The 6,712-nt window shown below is 39.6% G+C and overlaps 1 long non-coding RNA gene across 1 annotated transcript in view; it reads left to right on the top strand.

Moving 5' to 3' along the window:
• Positions 1–5,547, top strand: part of LOC110340337 — a 50,176-nt gene extending 44,629 nt beyond the window's left edge. The window contains exon 4 of the long non-coding RNA XR_002382132.2: positions 4,885–5,547. This is a non-coding gene — a long non-coding RNA (uncharacterized LOC110340337). The remainder of the gene's footprint in view (positions 1–4,884) is intronic.
• Positions 5,548–6,712: the final 1,165 nt, after the last annotated feature.

The following is a 6,712-nucleotide window of genomic DNA, read 5'->3' on the forward strand; positions in this document are numbered from 1 at the left end:
TTCTAATAATGTTTCTTTAACGAATGTGGATGCCTTTGTATTTGGGGCATAGATGTTCAGGATAGACACTTCATCTTGGTGGGTTTCACCTGTGATGAGTATGTAATGTCCTCCTTCATCTCTTTTGATTGATTTTATTTTAAAGTCTAGTTTGTTAGATATTAGGATTGCTACCCCTGCTTGTTTCTTGGGTCCATTTGATTGAAAAATTTTTCCCCAACCTTTAACTCTCAGGTAATGTCTGTCTTTGAGGGTGAGGTGTGTTTCTTGTATGCAGCAGAAGGAAGGGTTCTGTCTTTCAATCCATTCTGCTAGTCTGTGTCTGTTTATGGGTGAGTTAAGGCCATTAATATTGAGGGATATTAATGACCATTGATTGCTCATCCTTCTTCGATTTGCGATGGTTGTTGTTGGTGGAATTATGTGTGGAATTTCACCCCTTTGTTCTTTTGGCTGTTGGTAGAGAGGGATTCTCTAATGCTTATGTTTTTCTGGTTGTAGTTAGCTTCCTTGGGTTTGAGTTTTCCTTCCAAAATTTTCTGTAGGGCTGGGCTAGTGGACACATATTGCTTGAATCTAGTTTTGTCATGGAATATCTTGTTTTCTCCGTCTATAGTGATTGAGAGCTTTGCCGGGTATAGTAATCTGGGCTGGCATCCATGGTCTCTTAGTGTAGGTAGAATATCTATCCAGGACCTTCTGGCTTTCAGAGTTTCCATGGAGAAATCAGGTGTAATTCTGATAGGTCTGCCTTTATATGTTACTTGACCTTTTTCCTTAGCTGCTCTTAATATTCTTTCTTTATTCTGTATGTTTGGGGTCTTGATTATTATGTGGCGAGGGGATTTTTTTTGTGGTCCACTCTATTTGGTGTTCTGTAGGCTTCTTGTACCTTCATTGGCATGTCTTTCTTAAGGTTGGGAATGTTTTCTTCTATGATTTTGTTGAATATGCCTTCTGCCCCTTTGAGGTGGATTTCTTCTCCTTCTTCTATACCTATTATTCCTAGGTTTGGTCTTTTCATGGTGTCCCATATTTCCTGGATGTTTTGTGTTAAGGATTTGTTGGATTTAAGGTTTTCTTTGGTTGATAAATCCATTTCTCCTAGTGTATCTTCGACACTTGAGATTCTCTCTTCCATCTCTTCTATTCTGTTGGTAATGCTTGTATTGGTAGTGCCTGACTGTTTGTCCAGCTTTTCTATTTTCTGCCTTTCTTCAGAAGTGTTTTTTTTAATGACTCTATTTCAGTTTTCAACCCTTGCAGTGTTTGCATTGCTTCTTGCAATTTTCTGTTTATCTTTTCGTCCGTTTGTTGCCTTTTATGAATTTTTTGATTTGTTCTTTCTTCCATTTCTTGCATTTTTTGGTTTGCTTTTTCTTCCATTTCTCGCATTTTGTGCTTTGTTTCTTCTTCCGTTTCCTGCCATTTTTGGTTTGTTTCTTCTTCCATTTTTTTCATTTTTTGCTTTGTTTTTTCCACCATTTCTTGCATTTTTTGCTTTGTTTCTTCTTCCATTTCCTACCTTTTTTGGTATGTTTCTTCTTCCAATTCTTGCATTTTTTGCTTTGTTTTTTCTTCCATTTCTTGCATTTTTTGCTTCATTTCTTCTTCCATTTCCTGCCTTTTTTGGTTTGTTTTTTCTTCCAATTCTTGCATTTTTTGGTTTGTTTTTTCTTCCATTTCTTTGAGGGATTTTCCTATATCCTCTTTTAGGGCCTCTATCATTTTCATGAAAGTGCTTTTAAGGTCGTTCTCTTCTGCTTTGTTCACATTGGAATGTTGGGGTCTTGCTAGTGTGGAGTCTCTAGAATCTGGCGGTGTCATATTTGTTTTTCTGTTGCTGACTGTGTTTTTTATTGTCTCTTTCCCATCTCTTCTTCTAGTGGGTGCAGAAAGAGCCCCTTACTGGTCTGGGGACCAGAGTTCCCTTTTGGTGGGTGCTAGCAAGTCCAATAATCTGGTGGTTCTTCTATTCCTTGTCCAAATGCTGGTTCTGTGGGTCGAGAAGAAGAACAGGAATCTGGGGTGCTTAGCCTCCTACCTGGTCCCCTGGACCCTATGCTGGGTCCTGTTGTACCTGATCAGGAACAGGTACTCCCCTGGTCTCCCTGCCTCCTCTGGTTTCCTGGTCTCGTTGGTGGGAGAGAAGATCTGGAGTCTGGGGTGCTTGGCTCCCGCTGGGATTGGAAGCTCTGTGCAGTTCCCAGGCGATCTGCAGGCACTGGAACACAGGCCGGGAAGCCGGCCTGTTTACCTGATGCTGCTGGAGGAACAGCTGCTTCCCTGGACTCCCAGCCTCCTCTAGTTTCCTGGTCTTGTTGGTGGGAGAGAAGATCTGGAGTCTGGGGTGCTTGGCTCCCACCGGGATTGGGAGCTCTGTGCAGTTCCCAGGAGATCTGCAGGCACTGGAACACAGGCCGGGAAGCTGGCCTGTTTACCTGATGCTGCTGGAGGAACAGCTGCTTCCCTGGACTCCCCAAAATTAAACAGCTTTTTGCATATTATAACATGAACCATATTACAGTTATACCACATAATCCTACAGGGAAAGCAATTATAGAAATATCTAAGATATGCTTAGTAAACAGAAGGGGCTAATAAAGACTCCCAGAGATTAATTGCACAATGCATTTTTAACTTTAAAAATTTTAAATACTAATAAGAAAGAAATGGCAGCTGTGAAGAGACATTGGGTACTCGAAAAAAAAACTGCTGAATTTAATCAGCTGCTATACTTTAAGGATGTGTTGATGTCAAAACGGAAACCAGGATATGTGTTACCTTGTTACAAAATTCAAAAAGTAACTCACAAAGGAGATTTAAGGTGTATAAGTTTGAGAGACATAAAAGCTTAAACTTTTTGTCTAAGGATTTTCTTGACGTCTAAAAGGATAGTTTTAGGTTGGTAATATAAATTAGTTATAAAATGTTGGACTCACCAAGATAGGAAAGATAATGGAGTATTTTCTCTGAATTTGTGAAATGAAAATGGACTGATATTGTGAACATACTTCTTACCTGATAATTTTTCTGATTGCCCATAGTTTTATTGTGTTAGAGTTAACACCTTCCCTTTTATTTAGACAAAAGGGGAAATTTTGTGGGATATTTGGTCACATTCTGATACTCCTGAAACGCCAGTAGTTTACTGTAAATCAGAGGGCAAACCTAGCTACTAGCTGACAAAAATTAGCCATAGACATTTGGAGAACTGAGGGACTGTGAGAAAGTTTCGCCCTTTGGATTGAGGAAGAAGAGAGAAAGGAGTTCACTGGTTGCTTCTTAGCCATTTCTGTGATCAATCAGGTTCTTACCCTGATATCTGACTCCTATCTTTTTATTGATAAAGAATAATTATATAAATACTACAATCCTTGACATGACTGTGCTTGTGTCAACACTATACAATATTTGATTAAAATTTCCAGAGCTTTTCTCATTTCTGTATATATAAAATCTTTACAAAATCACCTGAGGGAAGGAGAGATTTATGGTATCTTATACTTCCAGGATACAGTGCATTCTGATGAGGAAATCGTAATGGTGAGGCTTGAGGCAGCTGGTCACTCTGAATCTACACTTAGGAAGGAGATGGAGATTAGTACGGTTGCTCTGTCCCTCTTTTCCTTTTATCAGTGTGGTCTGGGACACCATCTCATAAATGATACCATGTCCATATAGAGTGAATTTTTATTCCTTAATTAGCCCAATCTAGAAAATCACTCACAGACATGATTAGAGATTTGTTTTCACGGTGATCCTGAAATACATCAAGTTGACAATAAAAATTAATCATCACAATATTTAATTTTCAGATTCTGATTTGATTCCAGGTGATAAATGGTGAAATTTACATCTCAACAAGAGGCTTGGAGATGTCGCAGCTGGGAAAGAGCTTGCTTCACAAGCATAGGACCTGAATGAGGTCTCTATACACATACTAAGCAGGATATGGTAGCTGTGTGGCAGTGGGGAGACTGGAGTTTGTTGGACTGCCAGTCTATATAATTCTGTTAGTAACAGGTGTAGTAAGAGACCTTGTCTCAATACATGAGGAGAACGATTGAATTGACATTAACCTCTTGCCTTCAACGTGCAGGCACATACATATTACACACACACACACACACACACACACACACACACACCCCTAAGTAATATTTATCTTTAGACATTTTCCTTTGATGCTATGCATTGTGCATATGAATGTTTTCAGAATAAAAGAGTGAAAAGGAAACCTTACATGATGTATTTTTCTAAGAACTAAAGTGGTAAGATATAACTATGTGAAGTTACTATAAGTGTCAAAGCCAAGTGTTACCTAGTTTTGTTTTTGACTCCTACAGATAATTATGAATTGACTGCTTAATCTAAATCTAATCTTCCCTAGGAGGCTTTTGATCAGACTTGTATATTTCGTGATAGTCTTCATTTAGAGACTGTTTTAAATGCATGTTGACAGGTTCATCAGACAATGCTGAAATACTAGTTGTGTTTTCTACAGTAAGATCAGTGTCTCTGCAAAGCCCAACTAGCAAGGCACTTAGATGGCTGGGTTAATATTTATTGTAACCTATCTTCTTGCCTTGGTATTGCAACATACAGGCTTCCTACTGTTTTTTGTGAAGATTGCACATGACTACCTATTCTGGTTGATTATATCCTTTGCTTGTCTAGGAGGATCTTACGGCTTTTGTTGCTGTAATAAAACACCATGAACAAAAGTATCCTGAAGAAAAAGGGTTTGTTTTCCTTCCACTTCTACATCATAGTTCTTCATCCAGGAAAGTCAGGGCTGGAACTCAAGGTGAGGTCCTGAAGGCAGGAACTGAAGCAGAAGCCATAGAGCAGTAACGTTTACTTTCTTGTTCACTTTAACAGGCTTGCAGCTTGCCTCCTGTCCTAGAGCCACCTTCCCAGAAGCAGTTCTGCCCACAGTGAGCTGGGCCCTGCCAGCTCAACCGTCAATCAAGAAAATGTCTATACACTTGTGTACAGGCCAATCCTGTGGATGCAGTTTCTCGACTCAGATCCCTTCTTCCCAGATCCTAGCTTGTGTCAAGCTGACATAAATACTAGCTAGCACAAGGAGAGATGAGATGCTGGAGCGCTAACTTCAAACTTACTCTGTGTCCAATCACAACAGCAAAAACGTTGGAATTCAGAACATTAAAAAACTAGATCAAACCCATTTTCATATCACTTGAATTGCAGATTTGCTATACATATAGTTTATTGCTCTCTGCATGCAAGGTTTTCAACTTCACGTTCTCCTTGGGTCCTTTCTCCTACACACTTTTGGGTAACTTACAGCCTTTGCCTCACTGCTTGCCTTGTTTTCTGCCAGCAAGATAAGCATGGAATGGAGACTTTTATCTTAGCAGGGCCTCTCCAGATACAGTGTTCAAACAACCCTTTTCTCTGGATGTATTATTTATGGGATTTGACATTATTCTTTCACTTTGGGTGAAAAACCAAAGCTTTCAGAGGCAGTGAAGTGGATGTGGCAACAAGTACCCAGGGCCGCCTGACTCCCTGTGATCAGGCCTGTGGCAGTTTCTTAGGCTGATCACTTCGAGCTAGACTTTGTGAGTGAGAAGTACTGTTGCATCCAGGCAAATGGAAAGGTGACATGTGGACTCGCTGGACAGGAGCTGTTATGGTGAAGATTAACTCAGATCTGTCCCACTTACGGAAATCTTCGTTATTTGCTAAGATAATCAGCTGTCCCACTTCATTGCACATCCTTCAACTTTCTGGTAAATATTCCTCCCCTAGGTGATGTTTATCAAAGATTTTCATCATGTGTTTCTTTCAGAGTCATCTGGCAGAGTTGTTGATAACTTATTCCTATTGCCACAGTAGGCATGACTATATATAAAATGTGCTTAAAGGTGAGAAAAGACATTTATCCATCTTCTTTATACTACCTGGTCCTATTCTTCCTCTTATAAGTATTGACTTATCCATTTGACTCTCCCAAGCAGTAAATACTGTCCAGTTGATGGGAATGTAGAGAGGAAAGAAAGAACTTCCCTCTCTCCATTTGAGTCTTATCACAGCCAAGACTGCTTCAAGGTTAGGATGATACCATGTAGAGGGTGTTATTGGCTTATGACTACTACTTACCTACTAGGGCTAAAAGGTGAAAGTTACACCCAACAAGGCTGCTAGTGCTTTTTGTTGTTTTTCTATTCTTTAATCGAAATATATATGGTTTAGAAAAACCAAGTGCCTTGAGTCAGTCCCTGAAGTTAATATGTGGCACATGTACCAGCTGTTAGAATTCACAGGGGGGCAGTGGTTTGTTCATTGACTTTCAGGTATACTCTAACATTGGCACCTGTAATTGGTAGATGAAACATTTGGTAACTGAGATTTTATCAAGAGCACTTGCTGGGCAGTTGCTTCTACCCATGATCCTTGAAAAAGTAGGGAATACCCAAGGAATGTTTAGACAAAACTTAGGTCCTTGTTTTCAAATAGCTTAAAAGAAAAGTTAAAAAGGGTGACTCATGGGAAAAGCAAAATCAGCCCAGTTTTACAAATGATATAGCAAATAATCTGTCTCTACCTATATAGACCTTAGATAAAGCTATTTAGCTCCTATACAAACTAAGAGAAACAACCACGGATAATTGTAACCGTAAGCATTTAAACTACTCATGTAGATATCTCCAAGGTTAAGATTGTGTTTGGGCCGGGCGGC

This window comes from Mesocricetus auratus, unplaced genomic scaffold (genome assembly GCF_017639785.1).
Source record: "Mesocricetus auratus isolate SY011 unplaced genomic scaffold, BCM_Maur_2.0 Super-Scaffold_6730, whole genome shotgun sequence".
Classification (NCBI taxonomy): Eukaryota; Metazoa; Chordata; class Mammalia; order Rodentia; family Cricetidae; genus Mesocricetus; species Mesocricetus auratus.